Source organism: Anolis sagrei, chromosome 7 (genome assembly GCF_037176765.1).
Source record: "Anolis sagrei isolate rAnoSag1 chromosome 7, rAnoSag1.mat, whole genome shotgun sequence".
Taxonomy (NCBI): domain Eukaryota; kingdom Metazoa; phylum Chordata; class Lepidosauria; order Squamata; family Dactyloidae; genus Anolis; species Anolis sagrei.
Genome location: NC_090027.1, coordinates 27,101,429 through 27,118,883, shown reverse-complemented (window position 1 = coordinate 27,118,883; position 17,455 = coordinate 27,101,429). Strand labels below are relative to the sequence as shown.

General features: G+C 40.3%; 1 pseudogene; it reads right to left on the bottom strand.

The window, feature by feature from the left end:
- Window positions 1-6,018: 6,018 nt before the first annotated feature.
- Window positions 6,019-17,455, bottom strand: part of LOC132782307 (ubiquitin-conjugating enzyme E2 L3 pseudogene) — a 28,051-nt pseudogene continuing 16,614 nt past the window's right edge.

Here is a 17,455-nt window from a genome sequence, read left to right as displayed (position 1 = left end):
GATGGAAATTGGGACCATTGTACATTGCTCCTGTTGTGTGTTGTGACATTAGCTAGATGATAATAGTATCTTAGTATCTTAGAGTTGGAAGGGACCATATGTACTGTTTTTCCAGTGTACTGTTATGCTTCTTTGCAATTTACTAACTTTTTTATGTCAGGAGCGACTTGACAAACTGCAAGTAACTTCTGGTGTGAGAGAATTGACGGTCTGCAAGGATGTTTCCCAGGGGATGCCCAGATGTTTTTTGATGCTTTTTCATACTAGTGGGTGGCTTCTCTTATGCCCCAACATGGGGAGCTTGAGCTGACAAAGGGAACTCAACCCGTTCTCTCTGGATTCAAACCTCTGACCTGTCAGTCAGCAGTCCTGCTGGCACAAGGATTTAGCCCATTACACCACCAGGGGCTTAAATCAAGAAATAGTTTTCTAAGATCCACAGAGACACTCGCTGGAACACCTCGGCAAGCGAGAGTCCAAAAGTGGCAGGCTCAAACCCAGAGCCTCAATCAATGGCTGATACCCAATGAGAGACTCCCCCCTGGGTACACAGAGGACTGGGCGACTTGGAAGGCGCTGAACAGGCTGTGCTCTGGCACCACGAGATGCAGAGCCAACCTTCAGAAATGGGGCTACAAAGTGGAATCCACAACATGCGAGTGCGGAGAAGAGCAAACTACAGACCACCTGCTGCAATGCAACCTGAGCCCTGCCACATGCACAATGGAGGACCTTCTTGTGGCACTCCAAGTGGCCAGATACTGGTCAAAGGACATTTAATCAACTACCAAGCTTGCAAACTCTGTGTCTTTTGTATGTTTGTTTGTTTATTCTGTCAAAAAATGTAATACAACTGTTCGGTTGCCTGACACAATAAATAAATAAACCACCCGGGGCGTCTGCTAACAATATTTCTTAGTGCCTATGAGATATAGCTAAGTATATCTAACGTTGTATATTGTACACTGTGCAGATGATTCTGCCCTTAATTTCTAAGTATGAATGTGAGTCCTTATACATCATACCCTGTTATTGATTATTAGAGTTTTCATACTTTGCTTTAGTAGTAGCAGCAGTAGTGCCAGTACTACTAGCAGAAGTGTTTCATCATAGAAATTCCCTCAGTGCTAACACCAAAAGACAGGAAGGTAAAATATGATCATCTATATACTGAGGATCAGAAGGAATTTTCTTTTATAGAAACATAGTATAGAGTTGGAAGGGACCATATGACCACTCCAACCTCTGCCATACAAAAATATACAAAAGAGCTCTCCTGGAAAGTGTGCATACAACCTCTGTTTAAAAACTCCAAATATTGAAAGTCCACCAATCTCTCAGTACATTCCACTGCTGAACCGCTCTTGCATACAGAGGCGGCCCTAGGTAATTTTCAGTATTTTGCCCCCCCCCCCCCCCCCCAACCAATCACTGATATATATTTTCTGTTTGTTGTGGGAGTTCTGTGTGCCATATTTGGTTCAATTCCATCATTGGTGGAGTTCAGAATGCTCTTTGATTGTAGGTGAACTATACATCCCAGTAACTACAACTCGCATATGTCAAGGTCTATTTCCCCCCAAGAGCGCCTCAAGAGCGCCCCTGGGCAAAATCAACTATACTGCGAATCCTTACTTTGCGTAATGGGTTGAGCCGCCCCTGCTTGCATATTAAAGTTCTTGAGTAGTATCTCTCTATCTCTCTCTTTTTTGTAATTTGAATCCATTTTTCATGTTCTGGTCTCTTGAACAGTAGAAAACAAGTTTGCTGCATCTTCTACAAGGCATCTGTTTAGATATTTTAAGATACTCCTTTACAACCTCTCAATGTTCCCTTTTCCAAGCCAACTTACAGTTTCAGTTGCTCTTAGAAGAACTGATACCAATTAGTCAATTTCTTCATGTTAAGGATATCAAGAAATGTGAGGTTTTTAAGCAAGGCAAGGATTTTAATTGGTTTGCTTACGTGAAACTTAAGGAAAGATTCAATCGAGTTAGCAGAAATGCAGCCATGGAGGTTAAAGAAAATGAGTTCTATTTAGAGTTGTGCAAATCTGACAACAATGTAATTTAAAAAGTGTATAAATGGCTTTTGAAACAAGAGACTGAAGAAAAACCTGTAGTGCATGTATCAGGAAAATGTGTGAGAAAAATATGGTCCAAAGATCTAAAATGTGTGGAGCTATTTAAAATTAAAAAAAAAATGTATAAGATGATGTAAATATGCTATCTAAGCCTAAATAAGTTGTTGAAAATGTCCCAGAAAGTTTTAAAACAATTTGGGGGATTTCAAAATAGAGGGGGCATTTTTTCCTTATTTCTGGTAGATTTATAAGAATCATAGAATCATAGAGTTGGAAGAAACCTCATGGGCCGTCTAGTCCAACCCCCTGCCAAGAAGCAGGAATATTGCATTCAAATCACCCCTGACAGATGGCCATCCAGCCTCTGTTTAAAAGCTTTCAAAGAAGAAGCCTCCACCACACTCTGGGGCAGAGAGTTCCACTGCTGAACAGCTCTCACAGTCAGGAAGTTCTTCTTAATGTTCAGATGGAATCTCCTTTCTTGTAGTTTGAAGCCATTGTTTCGCATCCTAGTCTCCAGGGAAGCAGAAAACAAGCTTGCTCCCCCCTCCCTGTGACTTCCTCTCACATATTTATACATGGATATCATATCTCCACTCAGCCTTCTCTTCTTCAGGATAAACATGCCTAGCTCATTAAGCCGCTCCTCATAGGGCTTGTTCTCCAGACCCTTGATCATTTTAGTTGCCCTCCTCTGGACACATTTCAGCTTGTCAATATCTCTCTTCTCTTGTGGTGTCCAGAATTGGACACAATATTCCAGGTGTGGTCTAACCAAAGCAGAATAGAGGGGTAGCATGACTTCCCAAGATCTAGACACTATACTCCTATTGATGCATGCCAAAATCCCATTGGCTTTTTTTGCTGCCACATCACATTGTTGGCTCTACTGATCCAAACACTACTGGTCCAAAACACAAATGTTAATTAAATCTTTTTTTAAAGATAGTTTGTACAATTTTATCAGAAATAGTTTTATTGGATAGTATAAATAAAGAACAGGAAATAAAGAAATATGGATTACTTCTTTGATATATGATTATAGCATCAAGAATATTGTTTGTTTTTAAACTTGGAAATGGACTGAAGTGCTGATGATGGGAAAATGTATTGATAAATTTGGCCGAAATTGGTTCTTAAAGATTAGCCAACAGAAGAAAGAATAGAAACTGTTTATGGATTTATTTATTTTTTAGGAGTAAGAAATCATAATAATCTGCTATTATGATTATTGGTTTGTAATGAAATCTGTAACTGTAGAATAATACAAGCCCTCAGCAGATCCTTATTGGCAGTGTCACTTCCAGTGATTACATGGCTGGGTGGCCTGTTTTGACCTCACCAGAAGCAAGATTTGCAGCAAGGTTTTGCTGTGGAGTAAAATAGCAGCACCAGTGGTGGACACTAGGAAGATAGGGCCCTGGTGTTGATGTCAGCCCAACTGTCCATCTAGATTCCAATATCAATTTCAGACAATCTAGGGTAGAGCACTGTAGAATTTTTCAGTTAATGTAATCATTAATGTGGTGTAGCTTCTTTGTTTGTGGTTGATCATGGACAGGGTAGGGGATCTTGAAAGGGAGAAATCACCAAAGAAGAATAGCCAATTCCTGAAGGGAAAAGGTTCGCAAGGCTAAAGCACAAAAGGAGCTCAGGCTTGCCAGGGACATTAAAAACAATAAAAAGGGCTTATTTTCTTACATCAGTAGAAAAAGGAAAAACAAGGAGGCGATAGGAGCTCTTCGAGGAGAAGATGGGACAATGCTGATAGGAGATAGGGAAAAGGCAGAACTACTTAATGCCTTCTTTGCCTCAGTCTTCTCACAGAAAGAAAGTCATTTTCAACTTCAGCAAGATGGAGTGGATGAAGGATTAGAGGACATCCAACCCCAAATTGGGAAACAAGTTGTCCAGGAATACCTGGTCGCTCTAAACAAGTTCAAGTCCCCAAGGCCAGATCAACTACACCCAAGAATATTGAAGGAACTAGCAGAAGTCATCTCCGAACCATTGGCAATCATATTTGAGAGTTTGTATTGTCGAAGGCTTTGAGAGTTCTTGGAGACCGGGAGAAGTTCCAGCAGATTGGAGGAGGGCCAATATGGTCCCAATCTTCAAGAAGGAAAAAAGGGATGACCCAAACAATTACCGTCCGGTCAGCCTCATGTCGATACCAGGCAAGATTCTGGAAGAGATTGTTAAGGAAGTGGTCTGCAAACACTTAGAAACAAATGTGGTCATCGCTAATAGTCAACACGGATTTATCAAAAACAAGTCATGCCAGACTAATCTGATCTCTTTTTTCGATAGAGTTACAAGCTGGGTAGATGCGGGGAATGCCGTGGATGTAGCGTACCTGGATTTCAGTAAGGCCTTCAACAAGGTCCCCCATGACCTTCTGCCAAACAAACTAGTCCAATGTGGGCTAGGCAAAACTACAGTTAGGTGGATCTGTAATTGGTTAAGTGGACAAACCCAGAGGGTTTTCATCCTGGAAAGAAGTGACGAGTGGAGTGCCATCAGCAGGGCTCCATCCTGGGATTGGTCCTGTTCAACAGCTTTATAAATGACTTAGATGAAGGCTTAGAAGGTATGATCATCAAGTTTGCAGACGACACCAGATTGGGAGGGATAGCTAATGCTCCAGAAGACAGGAGCAGAATTCAAAATAATCTTAACATGGCTCAAGAGCAGTACGTATGAAAAAGATCTTGGGTTCTTTGTGGACAACGAGTTAAACATGAGCCAACAATGTGATGGGGTGGCAAAAAAGCCAATGGGATTTTGGCCTGCATAAATAGGAGTATAGTGTCGAGATCCAGGGAAGTCATGCTACCCCTCTATTCTGCCTTGGTTAGACCACACCTGGAATACTGTGTCCAATTCTGGGCATCACAATTGAAAGGAGATGTTGACAAGCTGGAAAGTGTCCAGAGGAGAGCGACTAAAATGATCAAGGGTCTTGAGAACAAGCCCTATGAGGAGTTGCTTTAAGAGCTGGGCATGTTTAGGTTGAAGAAGAGGGAGGGCTGAGAGGAGATATGATAGCTATGTATAAATATGTGAGAGGAAGCCACAGGGAGGAGGGAGCAAGCTTGTTTTCTGCTTCCCTGGAGACTAGGACGCAGAACAATGGCTTCAAACTACAAGAAAGGAGATTCCATCTGAACATTAGGAAGAACTTCCTGACTGTGAGAGCCATTCACCTGTGGAACACTCTCTGCCCCAGAGTGTGGTGGAGGTTCCTTCTTTGGATGTGCTTTGAATGCAATTTTCCTGCTTCTTGGCAAGGGGTTGGACTGGAAGGCCCATGAAGTCTCTTCCAACTCTATGATTCTATGGTTTTCACAAAAAAAAAAAAAAAACCATAGTGGGGCACCATCTTTCCACAGAGGCATGGGCAGAAACAATCCCATAACACAATAACACTGCTGCCTGCTATATGTCTTGTCATAAAAAAAACCCCAATAAAATAATTTAAAATATGTCCTTGTAATTGGAAAATTAGAACGGAAGGTTCTCTCTCCTCCCTTTCTGCAGGGTAAATTGATTTTTATCAGCTCAATGAAATTTCGAGACTATTCTCTTTTTCCCCACTCTTTCATCTTCCAAAGGTTCACAGTACTGCTGGTTGATTTACTCATGAACTGTTCTGCGTAATACTAACCAATATATTATATAATGCGATGAGCCAGTATGGTATTTGAGTCTGGAATAATGACTTGAAAGCTTGAATCCAAGTTACCTAGACTACTTTTGATTAAGAAATTGTAGAACGTTTTGCACAAGTGGACACCAAAAAGTGCCATTTATTAATTTTCCAGAGAGTCCTGTTTTTTGTGGTGTGTCTGAAATGCACTGTTCCAGGTCTTCTCAACACACATTGCTGACATCAACTCTGTCAGATTTTTTTATTTTGATGTTTTGTTTTGTTTTTAGTCCACTGGTCACTTCTCACCACATTTCTTTGCAGTCTCTTCCACGTTCTTAAAGAATTTTTTATGATCCTTAGGGTATTCTTCAGCTAGGTCGGCCCGAAGTGAGTGCGTAGAGTGGGGGTCGTTCACCAGTGCTGTGAGGGACTGGATTACTTGATCAGTTTTGGAGGATGACTTCCAGTTTTCAGCACTTATTATCTGCAGACAAACCTGGCTCTTTTCATTGAAAGGGTGATAGATCTTTGTTTTAAATGTAATCTTAGGAGGTTTCAATGGGAAGTTGATTTCAATTCTGAAGTTCCCCTTGTCATATGGAGAGTTGTCTAGGATGATAAGCTCTTGCCAAGTCAATAGTTAGCTTCATCAACTTGGATATTATGGAAATTGCCATATTGGATTTGCTTCCGCTGCCCCACAATGCATCATGGTTTTACTGTGTGTATGGGCAAATGTGTATGTTTTGTATGTTTTGCATGTTTTGATATGGTCAAAATTGACTAATCAATAAAGGTGTTGTTGGTGGCAACTGCTGAAGACCACGTGGTTCCCGAGGCTGGACATATTGCCTTACCACTCAATCTACAGAGGAAGGCTGGCATTTTTGTTCTAAGTTCTGGCAACTTCTTTTCTCCTAATATCCTCAATTGGACCCCACAAAAACCTAAGCTCTAGGAGTACTTGACATATTTCCAGCATACAAGGAAGAGGAATTTGAGAAAGCCTTTTTTTCTAACAACAGAAACTCATTTACTACTTTGAAAAGAAACCCAAACAACCTCTCTCTCATATTCAAGATAGGAGATGCAATCTCTCCAAGAAGAGAATGAGCAATTAATATGAGAAAGATTGCATAGCCATAGTCTTCTTGTTAAATGAAGATTTTGCAAAAGGCACAATTGTGACCTCCAAAGAGTGATGCAACTGTGTTCCCAAGAATGCACCAGGCTTCCCATGGCCCACTCTTTGCAAGCAGAACACAGATGAGACCATCCTCTGCTCTATCTATTCAGCAAGCTCCATTTTCATTGCTATCTAAAATTAATTAGGATAACAATCACACCGAATTCATTAACAGGCCTTCTTTTTTTTTAAAAAAAATGACAGAACAAAAAATGCAAGTGAAGTGACACACTCAGAAAGAAATAATGTAAAGCCTAACAAATAGTGATTTCCTCTGGTTGTGTATTGGCCTACTACTAGTATGTGCAATGAATGCCAGAGAAAGAAAGTGCCTGTTGTAAGCGGGAATGTTTATGAATACATTGGACTTGCCAATGTTGCTTGGTTGTGGACATTGATGCATTTTTCTTGGATTCCTTGTGATTGTTGTGTTTTATTTTGTTGGATGGTGCCTACTGATGTGAAAAAACCCATTCAGTATTGCTGATAAATCAGGAGATAACCACAGAGGTTAAGAAACAAGTCATAAAAAGGGACAGGAAAGTGAAAGATAAAATATTTGCAAGGTTGTCTTCTTATGTGTAGCCTTCATGAAAATATGGGCACCACCAAATGATTGCCCTCTGGACATGAAGACATGTTTTAGTTTCTGATTACAGCAATTGTCATTCATCTTTTTGTATGCATCTCTTTCTTAGTTTACATAGTCAAGTGTGCCTAGAAAAACTATTTATTCCTAGTAAGATGTAACAAATGAACACAACACACATTCCTAATCACTTTCCATATTTTTTTCTAAAACTGTAACCAAGAAAAGTACTGCTATTATATGAGTTTGGTGGATCATAATAAGACTCCAGCAATACACGGAGAGAGAGTTGCCAGATGTACACGCTGGGTTTAGAAAAGGCAGAGGACCGAGAGACCAAATTGCCAATATACGCTGGATAATGGAGAAAGGCAGGGAGTTTCAGAAAAAACATATATTTCTGTTTTATTGACAATTTTAAAGCCTTTGACTGTGTGGATCATAATAAATTGTGGCAAGTTCTTGGTGGTATGGGCATACCAAATCACCATGTCTCTCTCCTGAGGAATCTGTATAAGGACCAAGTCGTAACAGTAAGCACTGACCATGGAACAACAGACTGGTTCAAGACTGGGAAAGGTGTACGGCAGCGTTGTCTACTCTCACCCAACCTATTTAACTTGTATACAGAACACATTATGTGATGTGCAGGGCTTGACAAATGCAAGGCTGGGGTAAAAATTGCTGGAAGAAACATTAACAACCTTAGATATACAGATGATACCACTTTGATGGCCAAAAGCGAGGAGGAGCTGAGGAGCCTTTTAATCAAGGTGGAAGAAGAAAGTGCAAAAGCTGGGTTACAGATAAACATCAAAGAAACAAGATTATGGCAACAAGAATGATTGATAACTGGGAAATAGAGGGAGAAAGCATGGGGGCAGTGACAGGCTTTGTATTTCTAGGTGCAAAGATTACTGCAGACGCAGACTACAGCCAGGAAATCAGGAGACACTTACTTCTTGAGAGGAGAGCAATGTCCAATCTTGATAAAATAGTGAAGACTAGAGACATCACACTGGCAGCCAAGATCCGCATAGTAAAAGCAATGGTATTCCCCATAGTCACCTATGGATGTGAGAGCTGGACCATAAGGAAGGCTGAGTGAAGGAAGATAGATGCTTTTGAACTGTGGTGCTGGAGGAAAGTTCTGAGAGTGCCTTGGACCGCCAGAAGATCCAACCAGTCCATACTTCAAGAAATAAAGCCTGACTGCTCATTGGAGGGAAGCATAGTAGAGGCAAAGATGAAGTACTTTGGCCACATCATGAGAAGAAAGGAAAGCTTAGAGAAGACAATTATGGTGGAGAAAATGGAAGGAAAAAGAAAGAGAGGCCAGCCAAGGGAAAGATGGATGGATGGCATCCTTGAAGTGACTGGATTGACCTTGAAGGAGCTGGGGGTGGTGATGGCCGACAGGAAGCTCTGGCATGGGCTGGTCCATGAGATCACAAAGAGTCGGAAATGACTGAATGAATGAACAACAATAAAAATATTACATGAACATAGATTTTGAGGTTTTTTTCCTGTGCAATTTTTGTTTTGTCATACTTGTTAGCAATGAAAACATCACTTTTGCCCCAAAATTGCCTTCAAATAATTGCCTCATTGGAAATAAAGAGAGTTGTTTAGCATTCATGATATTTTAATCAGAATGGTGACTAAGGTGTGAAAATAGGAGGCTGGATCTTTATTTGCTTTCCATATGGGAAAGGACCTCTGCCTTCAATGTGTTTTTACACCTTGTTTACAAAACTGCAAATTGCACTCAAAAGTGTCAGATAACACCTAATAATGATAACCAAGATGTAATGATGCATTTATTTATCCATCCTTTTGCTATAAGAGTGAATGCATTTGAAATCCTCTGGTGATACAGGGTGGCACACAGAGATGTATCATGGAATACAACATGTGTGAAAAGTAAATGTAAATCTTTGCTTCTCTTTTGGCTCCAGCCAATAATAGACCACTTTAACAGGCACTGTTAAATGCCTAAATTAATTTTTCATATAAATAGAAAGTGATGACAAAGAACACCAGGAGCACTTCCATACAAAACCTTAGTTGCGAGCACATCACTGCTGCCTCAACAAAAGCACAGCTAGACCATCAGCCACTTCCATTCTCAGTTCTGACTGAAGTTGTGATGTCTTCCTTCAATTTCATACATCTTTGGTAAGAAAGACCCTATTCCTCCCTGCAGTAGCCTTGCAACGGCAACCATCAGCTCCCATGGACCTTATGCATGACTGACCATTGCTCCTATACACTGCAACCACACCAGGTTAGATCTAATTTAGATTTTTTATTTGTCATTTCAGGGGCAACAAGACCATTGTATTACATTTCTAATGGAACAAAACAAACAAAGAGATAAAAAAACACAAAGTTTGCAAGCTTGGTAGTTGATTAAATGTCCTTTGACCAGTATCTGGCCACTTGGAGTGCCTCTGGTGTTGCCACAAGAAGGTCCTCCATTGTGCATGTGGCAGGGCTCAGGTTGCATTGCAGCAGGCGGTCAGTGGTTTGCTCTTCTCCACACTTGCATGTCGTGGATTCCACTTTGTAGCCCCATTTCTTAAGGTTGGCTCTGCATCTCGTGGTGTCAGAGCGCAGTCTGTTCAGCACCTTCCAAGTTGCCCACTCTTCTGTGTGCCCAGGGGGGAGTCTCTCATTTGGTATCAGCCATTGGTTGAGGTTCTGGGTTTGAGCCTGCCACTTTGGGACTCTCACTTGCTGAGGTGTTCCAGCGAGTGTCTCTGTAGATCTTAGAAAACTATTTCTTGATTTAAGTCATTGACATGCTGGCTGATACCCAAACAAGGGATGAGCTGGAGATGTCACTGCCTTGGTCCTTTCACCATTGGCTGCTACTTTCCGGCGGATATCAGGTGGTGCAATACCAGCTGAACAGTGTAATTTCTCCAGTGGTGTAGGGTGCAGACATCCCATAATAATGCGACATGTCTCATTAAGAGCCACATCTAATTTAGATGCACTGAGGGAATAGTAATCTCAACCCGTAAAGCAGATTAATCCCAAGTACCTTTAAGCCTTATTGATTCCCATAGATCTAGGTTAAATGGACTAGGGCCTCATCTATACTAGCTGTTTAATTTAGGGTCTGTCTGGAGCATTCTACTCTAGATTGGTTCTGGATCGACTGTGATGGTGGCCACATACATTAAGCCAAATCATCCATGACTTTATGTCAGTATCCAGCTGGTTTTGCCATGCTGAGACCACATCAGCTCCACTGGCCTGTCCCATTGTCCTTCCTGCAAGTGTGTGGCTGTCATGGTCAGAGTGACATTGAAGGGGTGGAGTGGCCATCTCACTTTTATCTCAGTAGAAGTGATTGAAATGGGACCTCTATAGCCAGAAAGGAGCAACAGTAATGGCACAAGGATAGCCTATCCTCTTTCCTGTACATAGGGGAAGGATGATAGGGGTGGCAGTATATGTGTGGACAATGGATGAGGCTATAATGGACCCAACACAGTTTTCTGATTGCTATGAACTCCAAGAAACTCCAGATATTCCTGTAGAGGAAAGCTTACTGTAATATAAAGATGGATTAAGGGCAAATAGTTATGAAAATTGATCTGAAGTTGACATGAATCATGTAGCCTGCCAGTGCCAGTTTTGAAATGAGTTGTTATTGTTGTTGTTGTTTATGTAGATACAGCCTAGGTCTCGACACCCCTTATAGTTGATTCATATATCATCATAAAAGAGTGCTCTTTTCCTGTATAGACTACAATTTTTGTTGTTGCTGCTGCCGCTGTTGTTATTTTACATTATCTCTCTTTAAAAAGAGATCCAAAGCAGCTAACGGCACTAAAACAATACAATATTGTTGTAATAGCTGTAATAGGAGAAATAGCTGATCGCACTATTGCTGTTATCTAGATGGAAACGGTTCTAGTTAGGAATACTTTGCATGGATTTTCCTTTGAAAATGTCTTAAACTCGAGTGAATGGTAAAGTATGTTATACTTATTTTGTACAAGTTGCCATCTGCATACAGATCTAGACATGTTTCATTATTTCTGAATGTATATTTTCTGATTATATATGAGATTGTGTCAAATAATTAATAAAAAATAAAGGAAAAAATAATTCTCATAAGACAATTCTGAGAAAACATATATTATGCAACCCTAACCGAATAACTCTTATATGCACTGACTGTTATCCTATGGAGAAGCACATTTTGCCAATAATTTGCCAGAAAAATTCTAGGTGCAGTTCTAGGTTTTACATCTTTCCCTGTGTCACCTATTGTGTGCATATTTTGTTCATTGGTCAGCAGTGTGAAGATACATTCATTTAGCCTTGATCTTCACTATAGCATCATAACAATGACATCCAAAGTGAAGACCATAATGAGATATAAACCCTGGTTTGGGCTAAGGAAATCCATTCTTAAATTGGGTGTCCTAGTTTTGGGGAATAATAATCAGCTATTTCATCTCTTCCACTGATTTTTATATGTTTGGGTATATTTGCAGGAGCTAGAGGGGTTGGAGAGAAATATGATACCTTCCTTGGACAATATGTCTCCTGAAAGTAGTAAAGAAGCATTTTGCAGAAGTGAATATACAAGCCCACAGATTTCTTTGAAGAGAACATATGTTTCCCATATGGGGTGTGAGAGTAGGCTTCATAGTCTAATTAGAGGGGTTAAAATGGTTAATTGTTTGTATATTGAAAATTAACTTTTTAAACTCAGCTTATTGAAATGTGTTCCATATTGATCATCCTTTCTAGCCACGGTGATCATTATGCTCGGGAAGGACAGGATTTCATATTTTCTCTTAGCTAATGAGATGAGATATTGGAATATATGTCCTAAATATCTTTGATCCAGCTGAAGTTCCATTAATTTCAGATGAATTTTTTACTTCTGTACCAAAAATGTGGGGACACATATGGGGACTTACTTAGGCGATCCCTCGTAGTCCGAGGATGATGGTCCTCCAAGGTCAGTGTTCTGGCGGTGGGTCTGTAGGTGACTGTGGAGCCCTATTCTTGATCTACATCTTCTCCCACAGTGAGGGAATTGGTTTCCAGATGCACCTTCCTCTTGGCACGTTTCTCTCTTTCACCCTCCATTCATACCTCTTCAAATTCTACAGCACTACTGGTCATAGCTGACCTCCAACAGGAGCGCTCAAGGGCCAGGGCTTCCCAGTTCTCAGTGTTTATGCCAGAGTTTTTAAGGTTGGCCTTGAGCCCATCTTTAAATCTTTTTTCCTGTCTTCCAACATTCCGCTTTCTGTTCTTGAGTTCGGAATAGAGCAACTGCTTTGGGAGACGGTGGTCGGGCATCCGGACAACATGGCTGGTCCAGTGGAGTTGATGGCGGAGGACCATCGCTTCAATGTTGGTGGTCTTTGCTTCTTCCAGCACGCTATCATTTGTCTGCTTGTCTTCCCAAGAGATTTGCAGGATTTCTTTTGGAGGCAGCACTGATGGAATCGTTCCAGGAGTTGCATGTGACATCTGTAGACAGTCCACGTCTCACAGGCATATAGAAGGGTTGGGAGGACAATAGCTTTATAAACAAGCACCTTGGTATCCCTATGGATGTCTGGTCCTCAATCACTCTCTGCTTCATTCAGGGACATATGGGGTCACTGCAAATTGAACAGCAAAGACTGGATCTGCACTACCATATAATGCAGTTTGGAATACAGTTAAACTGCATTATATGGGCCTAGACTGAGCATATAATGCAGTTCCAAATGGCATTATATGGCAATATAAATCCAACCAAAGACACTGTCATGTCAGCAAGAATTAGAGCTACAAAGAAATGGCTGTTTTTTTTGTGTTTGGGCTAGAGAAACAAGGAAAAAGTTGCTTTGTTTCATTTGTCCATGGACTTTAGCAAGTTACATTTTGGGGGGCCTGGAACCAAACCCCTGTGGACACCAAAAAGATATTGTAGATTAGAATCATCCACTCATTGGGAAATAGAATGAGAATGAACACAGTTTAATGAGGATCATAAAAGTGTATGGAGGAGGGGGGATTGCAAGACGAAGTGAAACTAAAGGGGGGGGGGAGTAGGGAAAATCATATTTGCAAATATTTTTAAAATGTCAAAGAACCTTTAGAACAAAGACTGATGGAAATGTGCACAGTTTGGGATGTCTTCTATGAAAATGTGCATGTAGTGGTTTTGTGCAGTAAACAAAAAAAAAGCATATGGGCCATTTCTGCAAAAGAAAATGCTGTTAATTTCTTTTTTAAAAAATACAATCACATGCATTTTTTGCAGAATAAGATGAAAATGCATTAGCAGTTATGGGGAGGTGAAATTGAAACTGACTGTATTGTAATAAAAGTCTCATTAGTTTAGAATCTCAATGAAATGAACGGGGTTTTGAGACATTCTGTTTGATGATCCTCTGAATGGGCTCATTTATTAAATATATCCTGTTAAGAACACACACACACACACGTGTGTGTATGTTCACTGTTTCCCATTTATAATTCTGAAAAATTGTTTGCATGTTTTAAAAGCAAAAACGGTTACAAAAGTAGAAGAGAAACGTCAAGTGAGGTTTGCAACTCTGTGCTTCAACAAAGAACGTGGTGCCTGTGCAGAGATGGCAATTTGAACACCATGCACAAAATTATAATTTGTTACTCTGATGAAATCATTACTATAATATTTATTCTTTATACATGTATTCTTCAAATAATCACCATAGCGAGATTAGATCAGCCTCCTCCCTCCTGTCCTTCAGAAAAGTGGTAAAAACTTGGCTGTGGGATCAAGCCTTTGGGACAGTGCAATAAGGCAAGGATAGGAAACTCTATCTAGCTGACCGGATCTGGTATGACTCTGATCTGAGATGATTTAAAACAATTGATTTTAGAGATTAAATGTGGTGATTGGGCTTGGCCCCTGAAAGATTCCCTGAGTCCTTTCGGGGAGATGGAAATGGTGTATAAAAATAAAGTTATTATTATTATTATTATTATTATTATTATTATTATTCTGACACAAAAACACAGTATATCACAGCAAACAAGAGATATATGCTGGATTTCATATCACAAAATCACATGCCGGATCATCATCATCATCATCATCATCATCATCATCATCATAATTATTTGAAACACAACAAGATGAGTCCACAGCAGACACTCTGCTGGCTGTTGAATTGGATCACACGTCAGACACTTCCCAAGGGTCTAGGACTGTGTATCGGCAAATAATGCGTGCAGATCCCAGTAGGGTGGCCTTTTGCAGCTGGCAGATGGTAATTTTGTCAGCGCCAATTGTGTTTAAGTGCATGTAGTGATTTTAATAATATTTATTATTATTATTATTATTATTATTATTATTATTATTATTTAGTGTTCGTGTATATTTATAGTTTATTTTATGTCCCGGAATTGAACGTTTGCCACATATATGTTGTGCTCCACTCTAAGTCCCCCTCAGGGTGAGAAGGGTGGAATATAGATTCTTTTTTTGAGAAACTGCAAGTCACTTCTGGTGTGAGAGAATTGGCTGTCTGCAAGGACGTTGCCCAGGGGACGCCTGGATAATTTGATGTTTTTATCATCCTTGTGGGAGGCTTCTCTCATGTCCTTGCTTGGAGAGCTGGAGCTGACAGAGGGAGCTCATCCGCCTCTCCCTGGATTCGAACCTGTGGCCTGTAGGTCTTCTGTCCTGCCGGCACAAGGGTTGAGATGCTTTAAATACTCTTAGTGTTAAAGAATGTACACATTTTTGGAAGAGGGAGTTCTTCATTTCAGGAAATCACCTGTAATAAGCTCTCTTCTATACATAGGGATGCAGCTTTACTTATTAAAATATGTGCCACTGAAATTAATTGAACTTATGGATCCACTTTGACTAATTCTGGCTCCAAACTACAGTGATCCCCCCCCCCCCCCTTACCATGGACTTGATGTTCACTGATGTTCAGCTCATTAATTTGCTATGTAAGAATATCAACCTGCCACCATTTATACATATGTAAGTCCCAGTGATATCAGTAGGATTTATGAGTTATTAAATTGTACATGACTGAAGCCTAAATCTTACAGGATTTTTAAAAATCATAACAGTAATGGCTGCAAAATATTTGCCGAGAGCTTGCGCGTTGGGGAATGGTTCAACTGCTGGCCTTCATTGAATCAAAACACCTTAAAATCCTTTCTAAAACTCCAGTTTATAAAATGTCCTTGAATAAAATCCCTCTGTAAATTCACATTATTTTAAACTTCGCCTAAAGTAAGGGGTGAAGCTGTTAGTCATGTAAGCTTCCAAATATTCTTGGACTGCAAATCCCATCTCCCCTGTCTAGCATAGCCAATAGTGAGAAATGTAAAACACTGCAATATGAAGGCCGCATAATGCCCATCCTTCAACGTCCAGGCGTTTGTATTAGTTCATATCATGATACTGCAACTATTTAGGTGTTCCAGCAAAACAGGCAATATACTGATATCTAGAAAACTGATTGAATGTGCTTCTCATTCATTGACGGCACATTAAAGTGGTGATTTGCATGTTGTAGATTATGGGTAGAAGGTTCTTGTCACAGTGGGTCAAAAATTTCTTTGGTACATGGAAGTGTTCTTTGTATTTCTGGCAGGAAGTTGGACCATCTGGGAAGTAGGGCATTTATCTCACCTCTTCTCATACATTAGCAGACTTTTATCCCATCCCAATTAATTCTGGACAGTTCCAAAACATTTTACAACAGATCAGGAGTAACATTCAAGACACTCAATGGCGAGAGGAGGGCCAAGAAGACCCAAGAATGCTTTCTCTAGGACTAGAAGTCTAGAACATTGGAACTGTTTTCAGTGCAGCTGTTCTCTCAGATCTTGAACCTGATAAGAGGGTACCATCAATATATTTTAACAATAATGTAAAAAATCTGTCAAGAAACATTCAACGGATTAGGTTCTTGTGGGTTTTTTCGGGCTACAACGGATTGTCAAGTCTAGCCCTAAACTATTCATTTTGCTCCAGCTTGAAAGTATTAACTGAAGGGTAACTTTGAAAAATTTAAAGCAAAATTATACTGTTGTTTCTTTTTTTAAAAAAAAACACATTGTGGTTGTTTAGATTTAAAGGCTTTCCTGTGCTCTGATGGTGAATAGACATGGTGTCAATAAGAACGATAAGCCTCTTGTTTCTGAAGCCAACTCAACCATCCAGATACCAGCCGGCTGCTTGCCTGGCTGTGTCATTTGGACTTTGCTGAACTGATCATCAGACAAGGCTGCAATGCTGCAAGCCAAGACAGATGGAGCATTAGATATAATCCAGAATGTAGTTGCAAACAAGTACAGGATATGTCTTATATACACAAGGTGGTCATCAAGAACGGCTACTAACAAGCTGGATGGTCATTTGAGAATCCATGTGCTCTTTCCAACTTTCATACATACAAGGATGAGAAAAAATGGAACTAATAATCAGGAAGACAGTTTGAGATGAGTTATTGAGAAAGTCTTTAGAATTAAATGTAATCCAATAAAAGAAATTTCCACATTTGTGCATCTAGTACAGGACTGTCAGAAAGAAGTCTTTTTTTCTCCCTATTAAGGTCTAGCTGGTCTTTTAAACTAGCATTATCAGGAGGCACATGTGAGCAGTAAACAACTACTGCTCCCCCACGAAGTCCAACTAAAAAACTAATTTACAGAAGTTAAAGTTTACCTGAATGAACGCATCTCCCTCTATGAAACACTGTGGAGATAAAAATCTTCCGAGGAGGCCCTGCATTCGATCCCACCACCATCACAGGTGCGATTGGCAGGGACGAGAGAGAGGGCCTTCTCAGTGATTGCCCCTTGGCTATGGAACTCCCTCCTTGGTGGGATTAGATCAGCCTCTTTCCTCCTGTCTTTCAGAAAGATAGTAAAAACTTGTCTGTTGGACCAAGCCTTTGGGAC